This window comes from Octodon degus, unplaced genomic scaffold, assembly GCF_000260255.1.
Source record: "Octodon degus isolate 3935 unplaced genomic scaffold, OctDeg1.0 scaffold00066, whole genome shotgun sequence".
Taxonomy (NCBI): domain Eukaryota; kingdom Metazoa; phylum Chordata; class Mammalia; order Rodentia; family Octodontidae; genus Octodon; species Octodon degus.
Window position 1 is genome coordinate 2,135,486 of NW_004524642.1, and position 18,883 is coordinate 2,154,368.

Here is an 18,883-nt window from a genome sequence, read left to right on the forward strand (position 1 = left end):
CATTGTTTTTCTGAGTTTTCTAATCCATCCAATATGAACATGATCATTTAACTAGAGACAAACTTCAAGAAGTTTTAGAAGCAGAAGTTGATGGCAGAAACAGCATAAAATTCAAAATGCTTTAGTAAATGAACATGCATGTGCTCGTCTGTATATAATTAGACCTTCAGTTGCTCACTTTGTACAGTTAAGGTGCAGAACTAGGATACTTGCTTCATGTGAGGCTAAAATGGAGACATCCTGCTCTGCCAGGCTCTGTGTGCACAAACGCTCCAATGCACAAACACATGGATTTTATTAGATCTTGTTTCTATCATACTTTATTTTCATCTTTTTAAAAAACCATGTTAAAGCGCTTGCTTAGGCAGACACAGGGGCTGGAGGTTTGATTCCTGGCATGCCATGTCAGCCTGGGACATGCTGAGAGGGCAACTGAGAGTGGGCATGGTGGCGCACACTGGTAATCCCAGCACTTAGTAGGCTGAAAACAGGAGGCTCATTCTGTAGTGAGACCCTGTAGAGCCTGCAGACCCTGTACTAAATACAAAAAAAAAAAAAAAAAAAAATGCTACTTGGGATGAAAGCATGACTAACTGAAAACTATGATCACTTGATGAATTTTATACTCTAATTTGAAGTACTTCTATGTCATCATATGAAAATTTAGAGATATGATAGCACAAATTTTAAAGTCCAGGTTTTATTTTTATTTTTTATTTGTGCATTTTTTTTTGGCACAGGGTCTTGCTATGCAGCTCAGACTCATAATGACCCTCCTGTTCTCCTGTTTCAGCCTCCCCAGCACTGGGATTACAAGTGTGCCCCGCCGTGCACACTTGTAAAGATTTGAGAAAAGATACCATCATTTTATATCAAAAATACATTGAATTTTATGATTTAGATAAGATTATATAAAATGTCATTTTATATTTTCAAAAAAATAAGTCAAGTTTACACATTAACCCATCCACAACTTCTCAAGTACATTTTTGATTCTTCAAATTTTGTAAAAGATTAATAGGATAGTATACTTTAAAAACCAATGGATTTAACATAAACTTACTTTGTGTTATTTGTATATCGATATTTACTTTATTATCACATGACATGATAAACTAGTGAAGGTTTGATATTTAAAAGTAATATTTGCTTAAAATCATGGCTAAAGCTTTCATAAATTAGCAGAAAATAAAATGAAATGGGTTATTGTCAAATCTAATTTTTTCATTTGTTTTTGTTTTTATAGTAGGTTGTTTTTCCAAGTAGCAGGTAAATTTCTATTTAAGATATTTTGAAATTCATTCCACAGATGAATAAGAATGGATTTCACAAAAAAAACCCCAATTTTTGAAGTATAAGTAACTGCCAATGAAAACCCTTAAAATAATAATGATTTTGGGGGCCTGCTGGTTAGCTCAGTTGTTTAAGCGCCTGCTCATGCAAAGGCAGTCAGGCGCAGGATACCGCGATTCGATCCCGACCTCTACCTGCCTTGGCAGACCTGCCCTTAGGCAGGCCAAAGGAAAAACATTCTTTGAAAATAATAATGATTTTTGAGAAATTAAGTGTTTATAATTATAGAGAATAGTATTTTTATATATGCTACTTGAATTTTATATCAAATAAGTTCCTTCTTAATTAGGAAATAATAATTGTTCTACAAACATATGACTATTTCAAAAAGTTTGCCTGTATGCAATTTCATGTTTGTGTGAAATTAACTCTAATTAATACATCAAAAACAAAAAAATCTTTTTTCTTTTCTCAAGTAAGGTACAAATATAGAGGAGAATCTCTTTGGTGCCATGGTAATATGGTAGTGATTTAAATAGATTTTTTTGAAAATTTTTTAACTGATACATGAAAATAATGAAATTATATCACTTGTGTATAATGTAATGTCTTAGTACATTATGTAAAGTTCCAGTAAGATTAATTATTTTTTTGTGTGTTTAGGGAAAGGTCTACAGGTGTTCAGGGTCTCACTATTAGGTTGGACCCCTAGTGATCTGCCTGTTTACAGCTTTCCAAGAGCTTGGATTACAGGCACGGGCCACCATACCCAGTCTCAATTGCTGTCTCTACACACCCCAAGAGGCGGGGCTGGCACAGCAGACCCAGAAATCAAAGCCCCGGCCCCTGCACCTGCTTACAGGCACTTTAATCTGCTGAGCCATTTGGCTGGCCCTAAAAAATATTTGTTGCCTGCCTCATCTACCATGTATTCATAGTTGACATTTCAAAATAATTTCTGCCAGCTTTTGAGTTAAATAGTACATTATTACTAGCTATAGCCCTCCTAATGTGGAGTAGTAATACATCTTGTTCCAAACTATATCTCAGTACACTTTGGACAATCTTTCCACATGTCTACTCCCTGCAGTCTCTTCAGCATCTGGTAACAATCATTCCACTCTTTACTTTTAGTTTTAACATTTGACAGAGATAGTCCAGTTCTTGTATTTTGGTTCTGGGCTCATTTTACTTAATATAATGACATTCAGTTCTATCCATGTTCTACAAATAATGAAATATCATCTTTCTATGACAGGATAATATTCCCTTGTGTATGTATTCCTCACTTTCTTTACTCTTTCTTCAGTGGGTGGTTATGTAGGTTGCTTCCATGTCTAGACTGCTACAAATAGTGCTGTAGTAAAATTGCAATGTTGAGATCTCTTCAATATACTGATCATTTTAGATTAAATATCTTAGAACTTTAAGAGGTACACTGAGGTATATATTAAGATTTTCATTCTGCTCATTCAGTATAAAGCATTCAATTTCTAAATATAGAGAAGAATGTTCTTTCACATTTCTGACAACATTATTCTAGAATTTGTCCTTCAAAATGAGAAATGTATTGCAATAAAAGGAATGAGAGCCTGCCATGCGGGCCCTGCCCCTGAGGTGCACTGAGATGGCAATTGAGACTGGCATGGGGGGGGGCGCCTGTAATTCCAGCTCTTGGGAAGCAGTAAACAGGAGAATCACTATGAGTCCGATCTAGTAGTGAGACCCTGAACACCCTGCAGACCCTTCCCTAAATACAAAATAAATAAATAAATAAATAAATAAATGGAATGAGATTAAATTCATTTAAAAGGAGGAAAAAACAAAAAGGCAGAAAATATAAAACAAAGATGAAAAAAATTCTATAAAAGAAATTCAAATATATTTTCTTTGAGTTGACAAACAGAATGATGAACCACAGCAGGAGGAGGTCTGCCCCTCTGACTCAGTCTGTCTGGTTATTCATTCACTTAATTTCAGACCTGCCCATCTGCGTTCAGTACTGCCTCCTGTGAAGGATGGGAGGAAGGGAGAAGAGAGGCCAAACGGCTGTGTGTCTGTGCTAAAATGGACACATCGGGGGTGTGTGTGTGTTTATGCATGACTGGATGTGCAACAAGTTTGCATCCAGGTTTTCTGCTGCCGATGATGATATATCCAGTCAAAACATAAAGTGCTTTGAGTTTCTTTTTAGAATTTTGTTGACTGGGTTCATGCATTTATTAAAGGGAAAAAATTTTTACACAAATTTAGCATTTTTAGATCTTAGATTTGCAGGTAAGAGAGGTGAAGTACTGGCAAGGGGTGAGAAAGCCTGAGATTGTTACATTTTTACCAGGCAGTTTCCAATGGTGTTGGATTTTAAATTGCAGACAGTGTGGTGCCATTGGCCCCATGATCTTCAAACGTCTCTACCTGGAATGAACAATTCATTCTTCAATATAGTATTATGCACATCTTTCACTAAACATCTGATATACGCTGCCCAGCGCTGCGCTTGTGCTTGGTTTCAATCAGTTTTATTGCAACTAAATTTTGTAAAAGATTAATGGGATATTATACTTTAAACTCCAATGGGAGTTCTTTCCTTTTGCTGCGGCGGCCGCAGCCATGAGTATATACGCTCAGGCTTCAGAAGAGGCTGGCCTCCAGCGTGCTCCGCTGCGGCAAAAAGAAGGTCTGGTTGGTCCCCCAACGAGACCAATGAAGTTGCCAATGCCAATTCCCATCAACAGAGCTGGAAATTGATCAAAGATGGGCTAATCATCCACAAGCCTGTGACCGTCCATTCTCGGGCACGATGCTGGAAGAGCACCGTGGCTGGCTGGAAGGGCAGGCACATGGGCATCGGTAAGCGGAAGGGTAAGAGTGCCAGAGAAGGTGACGCAGAGGCTGCTCCGGAGATACCTGGAATCTAAGATCGACCGGCACGTGTACCACAGCTTGTACCTGAAGGTGAAGGGGAATGGGTTCAAGATAAGCGGCGCCTCATGGAGCACATCCACAAGCTGAAGGCAGACAAGACCCACAAAAAGCCACTGGCTGACCAGGCTGAGGCTCGCAGGTCAAGGACCAAGGAAGAGCGCAAGTGTCGTAGGGAGCTCCTGCGAGCTTGGTGAAGAGATCACCAAGACCCTCTGTGTATAAAAAGCAGACAGTTCCCAAAGAAAAGAGCTTTTGTTCATTTCTCAAAACAACAACAGCAACAAAAAAATGCCAGTGAATTTAACATAAACTTACTTTGTGTTATTTGTATATTGAGTATTTATTATCCTATACCATTATCAAGTAGTGTAGGTTTGATATTTATAATATTGTGAAACTTAAAGCTTAAAGATACTGAGTATGTTAGCTGTTTATACTGTGATTAAGAGTTTTAATTAGAAATTGAACATGGAGGGTCAGGGAGATAGCTGAGCCAAGTAAGTGCCTGCCTGGCAAGCACAAGGCTCTGAGTTCCATCCTCAGTACCACAATAAAAAAAAAAAAAAAAAGAAAAGGAAAGGAAAGGAAAAAAGAAAATAAATTGAACTTGCATTTGAGGACTTTCCACTGTAGCTGCTTGCACAGAGAAACTGGACACGGATTTTTCTCTCCCATTCATTCCTATGGGCACAAGGCCATCACTACATCTTCCCTGCCTACGGTTCTCTAAACATAGCTGATCCTTCCTGCCCTATGATTGGTGTTTCTAAGCAGGAGTTCCTAATGGCAAAAGGCCAGCTAAGCTCTGGTTAGATGCAACAGCTTATTATTTCCCTCATTAAATTTCAGGATGGCAATTAGTACAGTATCAATGAAAACCTAAAGCAATAAAAATAATGTATCACATTGATAGGAGCTATGAGGAAAAAGATGTAAAACAGTTCTACAGCAAATTTCTTCAGTATCTCAGTTATCTAGCCATGTGGATGGCTCTGACAGAAAGACATTTCAGCAAGTAGAAACAGGGAATGCTTAAATGATACAGACATTAGGGAAGGGTTTCTGTGGGCTGGGTTTTTTGAGGAGGCATCTGCCTACATTCCCAGAGTGGATTGGCTGTACCACCAGCTGAAGCAAGCATCGTTACGAAGACAGGAAATATCGCTAACAGCTTCAACCCAAGTCTAAAAGAAGTCATGCAGTTGCACGTGGTTGTTTTAGTGTCTCAGACATGGAACACTTCCTAGTAACCTAGGAAGATTCAACTTTATCAGTTATGAAAGGGACAGGGTTTTCTTTCTATTAAAATCTAGAGCTCTTCAAATAATATGTAGAAGAGTTAAGGATATCAACAAAAGTGTGAAAAGATAGCACCTTTCATATGACTTTAGGATAGATTTGTGGTACTTCAGAAAAGAATCATGAGCCAAACATGACAGACCACTTGTAAACCCATCACCATGAGAGGTTGACGTATGAGGGCTGCTTCTCAATTAGAATGAGACTTTATCTCAAAGGGAAATGAATGAAGGCATGCAAATAAGTAAATAAGGCTGTGGGCTGAGCTCTGTGGCAGAGGACATCAGTGCACTTGCTTCTCAGAACTTCAAATGCATGAAAAGATTTCCTAGAGAGCCCTTCTGCAGTGACACATTCCTATGTTCCTCACACTAATTGAAAGCCTGGTAAAGCTCTGTAAGAGATTTTGAAGCCAGTGGTATTTCTGGCACTTAGGACTGGAATAACATATCTCACAGTGCATCCGAAACGCCTCCACATAAGGTGTGCCTGCTGGAATCAGCACCATTTCCTCTTGGGAAAATGCTGATTTCTTAATATTGCTAATATAGTTTCTGATACAAGATAGGGAGCTAATCTGAAACAAAAAATAAACTGTTTGAGACTAGGTAAGTTCATGTTCGGTGACATCTAAAATCAGGTATAGACTCGTAGTCCAGCATCCTAACTGTTTTGACATTTCAGCACTTCAAGGCTCAAAGACATGAAAGTGTCAATGCCCTTAAATTTTCTTTTCAGTGTGTTCTAGTTGATTTATAATTGATATAACAAATATGGCAGTAGAGGCAGCTACATATACACAAACACAAAAGTTCTACTACCATGTGTTCATAAATTACACATTCAAGACACTCCTATAACGTCAAAGCCTAATACCTGATGTCAGGCTCACAGAGGTGACAGCAGCTCCTCCTAGACAGCTTTATGTCAGTGATACACACTAGAATGACTGGGTTTAATGAAGCAACTAATGCCTTTTGAAAGAACAGTGGAAGCCTCTACCATCTCTCCACAGAGTGCCCATTGTTATATCACCTGTGAACAATTTCTAGGTTCGATCAACTATAGACACCTCAGAAGGAACAAATTTGCTCTGAAGATTTAGTCTCACATCATGAAGCAACCAGGACATTTCACAATCAAATATTTAGAAAGATAATGAACAAGTTTCTAAAAGATTTATGGATTCCATTAAGTACTAAATACCTATATATGTGTATATAAAACAATATATATATAAACACATAAAAATAAGTAAAATTGACAATAATCATGCTGCATTTTAAAATTAAACATAAAGAGATTCCTTAATTTTTTGTAAAAATTTCTTTGAGGAAATATTTAATTATGGCAAAATAAATATCTTCAATATAGAAGAATATATGAGTTCTACTGACCAAAGATTTTTTTCCCAAATGAGTATCTTATGCTATACTGGAAAAGGAGAAAGTGAATATAAAATTAAATAGTAACATTTGCAATACGTATGCCTTCCTCCCTTAAAAATAAGGGCTATTATTTTCTGAAATATGTACAGACTCCACATGTGGTCAGGGGAACAATGAAAACCTGGAAGGCAGAGTGTTTTGGTGAAAGCCTTCATACAGGGAAGAATTGTACAGAGCATTCATGAAGGAAAAAGCATAAAGATGAAGGAAAGAGGGCGTCACATAAGTCAAGGGCAATGTGGCAATCAGGCTGAGGAAATAAGTCCAGAGCAATCGAGCTAGGAACTAAGAAAATGAAGTTACAGAAAATGATAGATGTGTTCCCTTAGCCAATGGGAGGAACATTTCAAATCTTATATCAAATCATTATGCTACATATCATAATTATATACAATTTATTTACCATTTTGGTTGATTAAACTGAATTTGGGTAAACTGAGAATTTGAATCAGGATAAACTTTGGGGGTAAGAGGATGAGCATTGAAACTTCTCTGACTAGTGAGTGCTATGCCTATTTCCTGAGTTTAGGAAGGAATGCATTCGCAGTAAGAACAAAGGCATTAAATTTTTGATTTGTTACATTAAATTAGCAAAGAGAAAGCATTTAGTGCTGTACTTTTACTTATGCTATTTGATCTGCAATCAGCTGATTCTAATATTTTCTTATTATAGAAAAATGTCACATTCAGTTTTCTTTGTCACATTAGCAGAATTTTCTTGAAGCTAAAATTGGTTAGAAAACACATCAATTTTTCAGAGAAACAAACATGATCAATCAACATACAGATTTTTATATAAGAATGCAATAAAGCATCACTAAAATCACCCACATCCCAACCATCTGATAAGAACAAAATACCTTCAATGACTTAAGAGGAAACATCTTAGAACAGGCGCTATTTAAGCCAGAGTATTGATTTGAATTTTCTCCTAAAGCAGGTACTTGGCTTTAAAAAAATTGAAAAGCTGTATGTTACGGGGCTCAATCAAAACTTGTTTTTCTCTTTTTGTAATTTTGTACTAATGCACACTATTTATAATAAAATGGAAAACAGAAATTATGAAAAGATTAGCAAAATATATCATGAATACTGGACCAACAACTGAAGTTCATGTTCAATGCTAACAAATTATCACAACATATTAGTTTGATGGGAACATTGTATTTTTAAGAACACAAGCTCATCAAGTATTGATATGTTGAAATTTAATTCCTTACAGAGTATGATAAAAAAATTAATTAGAATATATTTTAAAAATAGTCATAAAGAATTATATACTTCTTATGTTTACACGTAAGTCCAAAAAAGCTAACCATATACAACCTTGAAGCAGGACAGTCCCACAATATTCCTTTTCCTGTCTTTTGCTTTTGTTCTAATGGTGTTTGTAAACAGGATATCAAGTCTGCATCTTGTACAGCAATTAACCACTAAGAAGAATGTATGCAATGTGTTAATTATTGAAACTGTCCCTCCAATTTTATTTGAAACTGTCTCATTTCTCTTTATCAATAAAATTATGATAATAAATAAAATAATTGAAAAACCAGAAAAAAAAGAACACAAGCTCAAAGTTGTGCCACTCTATATTGTTAAGACCTAATCAAACCAAGTTAAAGCTAAGTGTCTTAACAGCACTAGGTCTGTCCTCCACCTGTCTCATTTTTTAAAAGTGTATTTGGTTGTCACAGGACCTTACCACACAGCTCAGACTCATAGTAATGCTCCTGTTTTTACCCTCCCTAGTGCTGGGACTTCAGCTGTGTGCCACCCGCCCCGACTCTGGCTGGCTCAGCCCGCCCTGGGGGCAGGGCTGGTGCTGTATGCGGTGTCCGGATGGAACCGTGGTCCCTGCGGTTGCCTAGGCTTGTCTAAGCTGGAGCTTTAGCCCGCTGAGCTATCTCGCCGGCCCCCATCCTACCTCATTTCTGTGAAGACTCCACATTAGAGCTCAGAGCACAATGGGGAATGGAAATCCCAAGTTCTCAGGAGGGGCCACACCAATCCTCTCTTAAATCCCTTCCTACCCTGCCCTCCTACTTCCCGTGGACAAAAGTCACTCATACCAAAGAGGAAGAATTTGTCAATGTCTCATAAAAGTTAGTTCTCAGTGACACAGTAGAAAGCCATTCCGTAAGCATTTGGCTTTACTCAAAGGGAAGTCCTCCAGCCCGAAAAGTTTCACAACAGATTCTGTATCACCTCTCTATTGATGTAAAGATCTCCAATCTAAAGGCTGCAAAGGGCCACCAGCCCAAGACACTGCTGTTATGCTCCTGGAGGAGAACGAAGGAGAGGTATACATACAGTTGTAATAAAAACTTCCTGTGCAATTAAACTTGATTAAGGAGGTCTGGAGAATGCTGAGAGCAGTGATGGGCAGAGGGGCTGCGGAGCGCAGGGCACAGGTGGCTCTTTCTTGCGGTTGGCAAGCTGGGAGGTAACAGGCAGACGTGACTTTGCAGGAGCCTTGCAGAAGCGGAAGCCTGCCTTGTGGCCCTAGGTTGGTGGCAGACTTGGTTCTGCTCCCAAACCCAGGAGTGTTCCTGGAGAGAGCGTGGTGAACACTCAGTAAAACGGCTTTGTTACACAGCGGATTTCTGACTCATATTAGCCCTGTCAATAAGACACTTATTTGGAATAATATTTTGGGAAAAGTAAATATGTGCCTTTTTCAAAATTAAAAAAAGAAAGGGTCGGCCAAATAGCTCAGCATATGAAAGCTCCTGTAAGCAGGCCCAGGGGCTGGAGGTTCGATTCCCAGGCCTGCTGGGCCGGCCCCGCCCGCCCCCCGGGGAGCGCTGAGACAATTGAGACGGCGTGGTGGCGCGAGCCTGGAATCCCAGCTCTTGGGAGGCTGTAAACAGGCAGATCACTATGAGTCCAATCTAGTAGTGAGACCCTGAACACCCTGTAGACCCTTCCCTAAAATCCAAAAAAAAAAAAAAAAAAAGAATTAAAAAAGAAGTTCAGGCTATGAAATCAAATCTTGACCCTGAGATTTACTATATGTTAGATCTAAAATATTGCACAATTCTTATACGTTCAATGTGGGGTTTTGGAAAAGGGATTGAATCAGGGTCACTATACTGTGTCCACTGGTGAATTACTGCATGTACTGCTCTGGAGTGAGGTCGCTGTGCAGGAAGCGGTGACTGGGCGTGTGCTTTTGGAGGCCCTGCCGCTTGCTCCGGCTCTGGCTTTTGCTCTGATTCGCAGCTTTCATGAGGGGAGCAGCTCTTCTCAGTCATCACCTTCCAGCGTGCGTTTGTGCTCTGGACACAGCCCACCGCGTGCTGAGTCCAGCGGATCAGCAAGCGAGTGAGCCTGCCTCCTTTGGGCTGCAGGTCCCTGGAGCTGTGCCCCAGCGGCTGGAAATGCGCATGTGTTACCTAGGGTCTTCGTGCCTCGCTTTTTTTTTTTTTTTGTGCTCATAATTGAGTATACTAATAAAAAACAAAAACAGCATTTTAAACATTAAATGTGGTGTAAGCATCAATGACCCATCGATATGTAGTTGTCTAAGTATTTAAATATACATGCAGATATTTCTAAATTCTATGCCAACACATCAATTTGTAAAAGTATTTGTACAATAATAAACCACATTTGCTTTTTCTTAGTTTTCCTCTTTTAAACATGCATGTGATCTGCTTCTTCTGTTACACTACGTTACTTTTCTTTTGCACGAAATTATGCATTTTACATGAATTACAACACTTGTAATTTCCCTCACTTATCTTCTGCTACATTAAATCTATAATGTCTAGATTAAATCTATAATTATAACCCTGTACACCCTTTCCCAAGCTTATTAATGATATATAGGTGCTACAACATCTGTTATATCACTTTGTGACCTATAAGATTTCATAGATATATGTTTACAAAAGTTCTTTCTAGAACCACAAACAACCAGAACAGCTTTTGTTCTTGGTCTATGGGTCAGTCCATCTGTCACATAAGCTTCATTAATGCCTCTACTCTGTCTAGAATCCTTCTGCTTGTTACTTGTGGAAGGATGGGTGCTAACCACGTCCACTCAGAGAGTAGCTGAAAGAGCCGCCCTGGCTTTGCAGCACCGGCCTCGGCTTCTCTATGTACACTCTCTGTCTCTCCTACTGTGGCGTCTCTTCTTCTCTGTCTCTCCTAATGTGGCGTCTCTTCTTTTTAGGGTTACATCGGAGGCTTCACATACTCCAGCAAACACTTGAAACTTCTGCTGCGTCCCCTGCACTTCTTGTCTTCACTTCTGGAATGAGCCGTCTTTTACTGAATTTCAAAACACAGATGACTGTGAAATGCTTTAGTTTTCTGAGTCTGGTTTCTCAAAAGCACAAAACTGTTGCTTAGGCGATACTGATCCTTTCAACTCTGAGCCACTTGTCCAATTCTGCAGAGTGTTGGCAATGACCAAGGTCTCCTTTATCTGATAGTTTTTCTGACAGCTAATAAGAAATAAAAACCTTGAGCTCTTAGTTCAAATCCTAGGGGATAAGTATCCAGATTCCTAGAACCACATTCACATATGGCAGTAATTGGCAGGCTTTTTTAGGTGAGCATGGCATTATTTCCAAATCTCAATGGATGCTTGAATAATTCCTCAGTGCTAAATAGGAGCACTCTTAAGTAATATAAGTGTATACCATTTTTTTCTTTCTGGGCCATTATTACTTTTTTCAAATGGACTTTTTAATAATATGTGCCAAAACATATTTAATGCTACCAATGTTCTAGACTTTTACATAGGCCAGTTGCAACCTCCGGAGGCATGTTGCAGTTGAAGTCTGCATGAAACATTATAGATTTAATCTAGCAGAAGATAATGTTTATACATGGAAATTCCATAGCTCCTGGAGCAGTGGATCAGCGCTGTAAGTAACTTCCCATCCAGAAGCTTATTGTAGTTGATTCAGTGCTACTTTAACTGAGCCTCGCAATCCCTGTCTTTTCTTTCAGGAAGCAGAGCATTCACACTATGCTGTTGCGGCACTTATTACTTTACCATTGGAATTCACTTTTCTATTCGGTGCATATATTTATACTTCTAAATCTGCTGCTTTTTGCCTCCAGGTTTCTAAAGGTCTGTTGCACTCATTTCTCTTCTTCTGCAGCCTCTTTCTGTTTGTTCACACTTTGTGATAAATGCACCCTGACTTATGGTAACCAGCAAGGAAGGAGCATATCTTGTGGGGCTTCTGGAGGAAGATCATACATATACAGCAAGTGCTGTGCTCACATATTCCAGAGTTGTCTTGACGGGGTGGTATCAGAACTCACTGTAGAGGGGCCGGTAAGATAGCTCAGCAGACTAAGTTCCTGCTTAGGCTAGCGCGGGGACTGCGGTTCAATCCCCAGCACCACATGCTGCCCCAGCCCCTCTGCCAGGTGTGCTGAGCCGGCCAGGGTCCGGCCTGGTGGCACATGCCTGTAATCCCAGTGCTGGGGAGACTGAAAACAAGAGGATCACTACGAGTCTGAGCTGTGTAGTGAGACCCTGTAACAACCAAATACATTAAAAATTTATCATAGAGCAAAAAATACTTTGCTGAACTGTGGGCACAGCCTCCCCAACAATACACGCTTCCACGTGAGAGTCTCCCCAGGCTGGAAGGAGAGGCCTATGTCCCCATTCTGATGACCTTGTTTAGCCAAGTGCTGCGTAACACTGGGGGAGCGTCTCCCGACCCCACAGTGCACAAGGGCAGTGGACACAGACCTGACGCCCGCCCTTCCCCACCTCACATGCAGCTGCCATCAGCTCACCGCACAGGATCTTAGCAGCAGCTAGCAAATCCGTCATTGGTCAATTCAGCCTGGGACCTGCGTGCTTTTGACAACATTCAGCATCGCATACATGTGTGGAATGAAGGGAAGCTGAGAACAGTGTCACAAGTGATACTCACTTCCTCAGGGAGAAGAAGCAAAAGAAGCAAGCACTGCCACAGCAAAGCTCATCCTCCGTGTCATTCCTTCCTCTGATTCTCGCATGTATGGGATTGACTTTTCAATAACCAAGATTGCATTGATTCCATTGTAAGATTCATTTTTTCACTTGTACTATTTAGACAAATTTAGAACAGCTAGTTGTGGAGAAAGATTGCTGCTTATACATGGACACAGTACTTTCAGTGAATAGTGACACTTAGCAAGTTATAAACATGCCCTTTTCAGATGCTGCATTAAACTTCCAAATATCTTATAGTGTATATTGATACTCATGGCTGGGAAACTAAAAACTAATTTTTGTTAAACAAAATTCTAAATGGAAAGATGAGTATGCAAAAATCAAAAACTATTTCCATGAAGTCCCTGGCTTAAAAGTACACAGCAGTATTGCTTTATATAAAATTCTATATCCCAGTAGAATAGGATCCTTCATTGATTTGGTATTGTTCTCCCAGGATAGAAAAAAATTGCAAGATGATTCATTCAATTGATTGCATTGAAAAAATATATTTTCCCTAAAGCAAAGATAATATTCCTGTAGTCAGTTTTAGTTTCTTATCTCAAGCTCCCTTTTCATTTGCTGAATTTCTATTCCTTTGTGTCAACTATAACTTGAAAATTAAACACCTTTTGGAGACTGGGGAATAGCACAGGACGAACACTATTCTGACCGCAGCTGGAGGCCACGGAAGGGCTGCTGCATCAGATGAAGTGAAAGGCTGGGGCGTCATGGGAAGGTGACAGCAGGGGGCTGGCACTTCCGGCCTGCTCAGCCCGTCACTTTGTTATTTTCTACTCAGATTCTTGTAAACGCATGCATGTCTTTCCTCTAAATATTACTAATCAAACTTGTAATCTAAATGAGGAGTAAAAGAATAAATCACTGTACAGAATTACGCAAATTGTTACTTATCAAACTGTATCTTGTTCTCAGAATTTTGAACATCTTGAATATAGCTGTTCCTCAAATACATACTTTTTGTCATAATACAAGCTCATCCTCCATGATGGCCGGCCTTAAAGGTTTCATTTTTATATTTTTATAAATTTCCAAAGTTTCTGTATGACATCTCTATCAACAAAATAGTACAATTAAATTTCTAATTAATGCAAACTTAGGAAATGCAGGACCTTTAACCAAAAAAAGTCATCAACATAACCTTTCCGAGTCAAGGAAGTCTGACATCTTGCAATTCATGTACAAAGTTTGATAGTTTTTCTCATCATTGTTTGCAGGTACAAAGGATGCTAGATGCAGAGAGACATTTCCACAAAAAGTCTAATTGTTAAACTAAAGATAGCCCGGCATACAAGTGTTTAAAGGAACCAGGATAAGCACATTCTACAAATCATCATCGTATGTACCACTCATGAGAAAAATATTAAATCAAGATCAAGAGATTACTTAGAAAAATAACTTTCTTGATAACTGCTAGAACTGCACAAACTATTAAATGTTTTCACCCCAGAAAAAGATTTATGAATTTTCTTTTGACTATAGAAAGCATGATTTTCATTCATCAACAGTACAATTTTATAAAATATCTTCTCAATTTATTATGGTCTTTTATGACTAGGTCTGAGTAAAAATATGATCTTACAAAAAATCAATAATAAAATATTCATATGGTTCAACATTTTCCCAAATTGAATCTGACTGGGTCATGGTATAGGTTGATGTCAGGAATGCAAGTAATATACTATATTATTGATGCCTGTCAAAGAACGGAAATTGTTACAAATTAATTCATCCCTAACATAATTAATCTGGTGTGTAATTTTATATGCATTCCACACCTGTACTTTGGTCTGGCCATAAAACTAGAAAAGGCAATAATTCAACCCATAAAATCACCTTCGTAGACACGTAGAAACTGCAGAGTATTGCTTCTGTGGAAGTCACACAAGAGTGCATCACCTCATCTGCTGAGCTATGTGTGGCGTAACACAAAATGCTCTCTGATATATTTTAAGCCTCCAATGCAATGTTAGGAAAATGTTAGTTCTTATTTAAATGGATTCCTCTTACTAAATTGTATTGAAAAATAAATGTGCATTTACGATGGGAACAATGGAAGCTGCGGTACTTCCTTGACATTACAGTGGACAAATGGTTTTCTAGGCAAAACACCACACGGTTTCGACTTGTTAGGCGGATTCATCTCAAGATACGTCTATACCAGTATGTACGGTGTTTAGAGCCGGGCCTCATGGAGTGATTAGGTGGACTGCAAGCTGCTTTTCTGACATGTGGCTGCTCCTCTTGGTTTCTGCTTTTATGTAGATCTTCTCTGCACCCTTAGTTGCCAATAATGTTATATGCTTGCTTTCGGCAATGCAGAGCCAAATTTAAACACATTGAGAGATGAAATTTTCCTGTGCCGCAAATTGGTCTCAGATCTCTTTCATATCAACATTCATCTGACTCTTTTACTAATGGGCAGTATGAGTCTGACATTTCCTAGATTTCTACTACTAAACAATAAAAGGAATAGACACTCTAAAGATTCCAAATGGGGAAGTGTTTTAAAATGTTTCTATCTGATTTTCTGTGACCATCTTTTAATATCACATTGTAAAATTTTTTCCTTCAATTGTGGTCCCACATTTTTAACTTTTCTAATTGTAGAATAATTTTACACACACACACACACACACACACACACACACACCCGGAGAATAACCACAAGACGAGGTTACAAAGTGCGTGTCTATGGGCATTTGGACCACAGGAAGAACACAGGCTTTCTAAAAGATGCTGGAGTGCCCAACCTCTCCAAACTTTTGATATGAAGCATAAAAAATTGCCAGCTTCAAGTGACATTAGTAAACATTGAAGAAATGTAGACTGTAAGACAGAGAAGTGCGTACGAAAGAAGAGCCTTTATTATTATACAACTATTATGTTTCACAAGCAATATTTCTGTTCAATTCTATATTAAAATAATGACATTCCTATAACAAGAAATATTTATCAAATCATGGAAATCTAAAAGTTTCAGTTTCAATAAAAGAGAACTAACCAGTGTCAGAGAGAAAGATGTAATAGATTTTTAAAGAGATTTCTTCTTTCAACTCTAGAACTGCAAAAATGCAATATTCTGCAATTAACTTCCATAGAGGGTGTAAGAAAAAAGATATATGGGAAGAGACACACAGATGGGCAGAGGGAGGCTTGAGGGAGGGCGAGAAGGAGGAGAGACATCTTTTTGTACCAGATGTTGTCAAAATGCGTTCGTGGGACATCATGTATGATAAAAGCCAATGTGAAGTGATGTCCTACTGACCGGAATGTCACCAACGCTGCAGCCTGTTGTTCTTGACACCACAGGAGAGGATCAAAGTGCCTTTCATGGTGCTAAAGCTGGCAGTACGGATGAGCACTACTGCCAGGAAGACTGATTAAGTGTTAACGTCCCCTGGAGCCATGAGAGTAGCGCAAGCGGCCTCCATAATTCAGGGTGAGGCTTCTCCTCCTGCACCTGCTCGTGTGCCCACTACAGCATCTGAAATAGCGAACAGTGATGACCATTCTCTTTCCTATATCTTCCAGGCAAGAAGCAGGTTGCAGGACAACCTCTCTTTCTGTGGGATCTCTTTCAAGGAATGCCTACTGTCCTTCTGTTACATATCAGGAAAGACACTTCAAACGGGCACACAAGCACAATCATCTGCGAGCTTCCTCTCTCTACCTGTCCTGACAGACACCATGTACAGGATGGTCCCTGGCTAGCGGACACACGAGTGGCTGCACAGATACGGGGGGCCTATATTTCAGATCTCTGCTTTCAAGGAATAACATCATCTAAAGAATCAAGTTCTGGAATGAGAATGCATCTTTCATCTCAAACTATATCTAATTCTATCACAATTCAATTTTGTAAAGTAAGTTTCTCTTCTTAAATTTTATTTAGTTATTTATTTTTAATAAAAGATCTCACTATGTAATTGGGACTCATAATGATCCTTCTGTCTCAGCCTCCTGGGGTTCAGGTGTGTGCCACCACACCAGTTCTGGGGATGTCAGAGCATGCATCCATGCTATGACATGGATCCTGGGGAGTGCTGGGGCTCGAGAGCCAGTCCTTACACTTGTCCTGCAGAACTATCATCTCCTGAGCCCATCACAACTCGTGTTGCTGACGTCTCCCATCTTAGTATCATGAGCTTTGCTCCCTGACAGCTGGTATGAGGGACCTTGCTGGAGAAGCTATGCTTCATCTATTAGACAGAAAACACTATATTTTTTGAAGAAATTTCTCTTCAAAAGTCTCAGGCACATTAAATCAAAAGAGATGGGAATACTCATTCAAACTTAGGGAAGGTGCACCTAAAATAAAATTACATGTCATTGAAAAAACAAACCAATTGTACACATTTCTGTGTGTCATTAACATCCATAGGAAAAAAACAACTTATATAAAGCAGCTTTTATTAATTACTGAAAGTTCAAAGGAGCATTCTTGTGTATGGAATTCCAGACTCTAAATTCTCATTTGAAATATCTCAGCTGACACAGCTAATTCAAAAGCAATATTTGCTCCCCAGTTACTGTTTTGCATAGCTGACTGTATAAATTTGTCTAAAACATTACATTTTAAAAACAAGATCATAAAACTTTTAAAAGATACATCCACACATATTACATGCGAAGCAAAGGAGATAATATAGCATGTTTAAAATCAAATGCAGCGTGTGTAAAACTTAGTACTATAAAAGACACAATGCCATTAATTCCCTTTAAAATGTCCCTCATCCCCTTGTTTGAAGACATTTCTCCTATGTCCTTGTCACTTTCTAAAGCAGCTTTGCAAGGCCTCTTTCATGAGCATCTTTATTTGACTGATCGTGGTCATCAAACCTGAATGGCCTCAGTTAGTTCAAAACCTTTGCCTGTAACAGCCGCGTTGGCTTGGGGGAAGAGGCGGAACTCACGAATTTCTAGGTCCAGCGGAAATCATAGATGAAGACACGCCACAGGTTCATCTGTTGGATGAAACAGCATTCACCACATTTTTATCATTCATACCTCATGAAGATACTCATGAAAGAGATGTTCCAGAACTGCTTCAGAAAGTGAGAAGAATGATGGATTAGTGTGTTTCAAGGGAGGGTAGAGAATTTTGAGTGGGATTAGTGGCAGTGTGTGTTTTACTGATATATAAATATAAAATTAAGTATTAACAGTGTTTTTGTTAGTCCTTATGTGTAAATTTTTAAAATCTATATAATATTTACTTTTCCAAAGGAGTTCCATAGCCTACATATGTATGTATATGTAGAGCATATATATGCATCTGTGGGTATGGAAGAAAGTGACAGTGAGAGAGAAAAAGAAAGACTTTTTCAAATAACTTCCATGAGGGAATAATTTGCTGAATGTACCCAAATGATGTAATGATGTAACAGGTATTTCTATTACTAATTTATAAGATTTTAGCCAGGCTTTATGGTCCATTTAAAAGCACTGTGTTTACATTTTCTGAGCTGCCATCTAAGTGCCAGATAGCTGAATGCATCTTATGTTACTGGTGAGGTCATGGCTGAGCGGCGTGCTGAGAACAGCGGGGCTATCGCCGGGCCCTGGAAACGAGGCGGCCACCGAGGTATGTGTCTTCATTTGTGTCCTTGTGGATTTGTTTCCACAAGCTTCCACTCTGCAGGCAGTGTGCTCCGAGTCTTTAGCACACTGTAAGTTGTTTGACATTCCAGCAGCACTGAGCCCCTTGACATTAAAGATAGCGGATTGTTTGAACAATGTATTTTATTTATTCCCATGTAATCTTCACAGTGTACATAAGAAAATTAGTTGCATACTCTTAAGGTCACCATAAAATAAAGTACAATAAAAGTACTGATTAGAAACTGCCTCAAAAATTAGCAAAAACGTTTTATATAGGCTCATATATTAATTTGTCTCTGTGCTAGCAACTTTATAGTGAAGAAAAGAATTAAAATTGGCCAAA

At 38.9% G+C, this 18,883-nt stretch overlaps 1 protein-coding gene across 1 annotated transcript in view; it reads right to left on the reverse strand.

Moving 5' to 3' along the window:
- Epha3 (EPH receptor A3) overlaps window positions 1-18,883 on the reverse strand; it is a 383,817-nt gene that overhangs the window by 143,039 nt on the left and 221,895 nt on the right. The window lies entirely within an intron of this gene.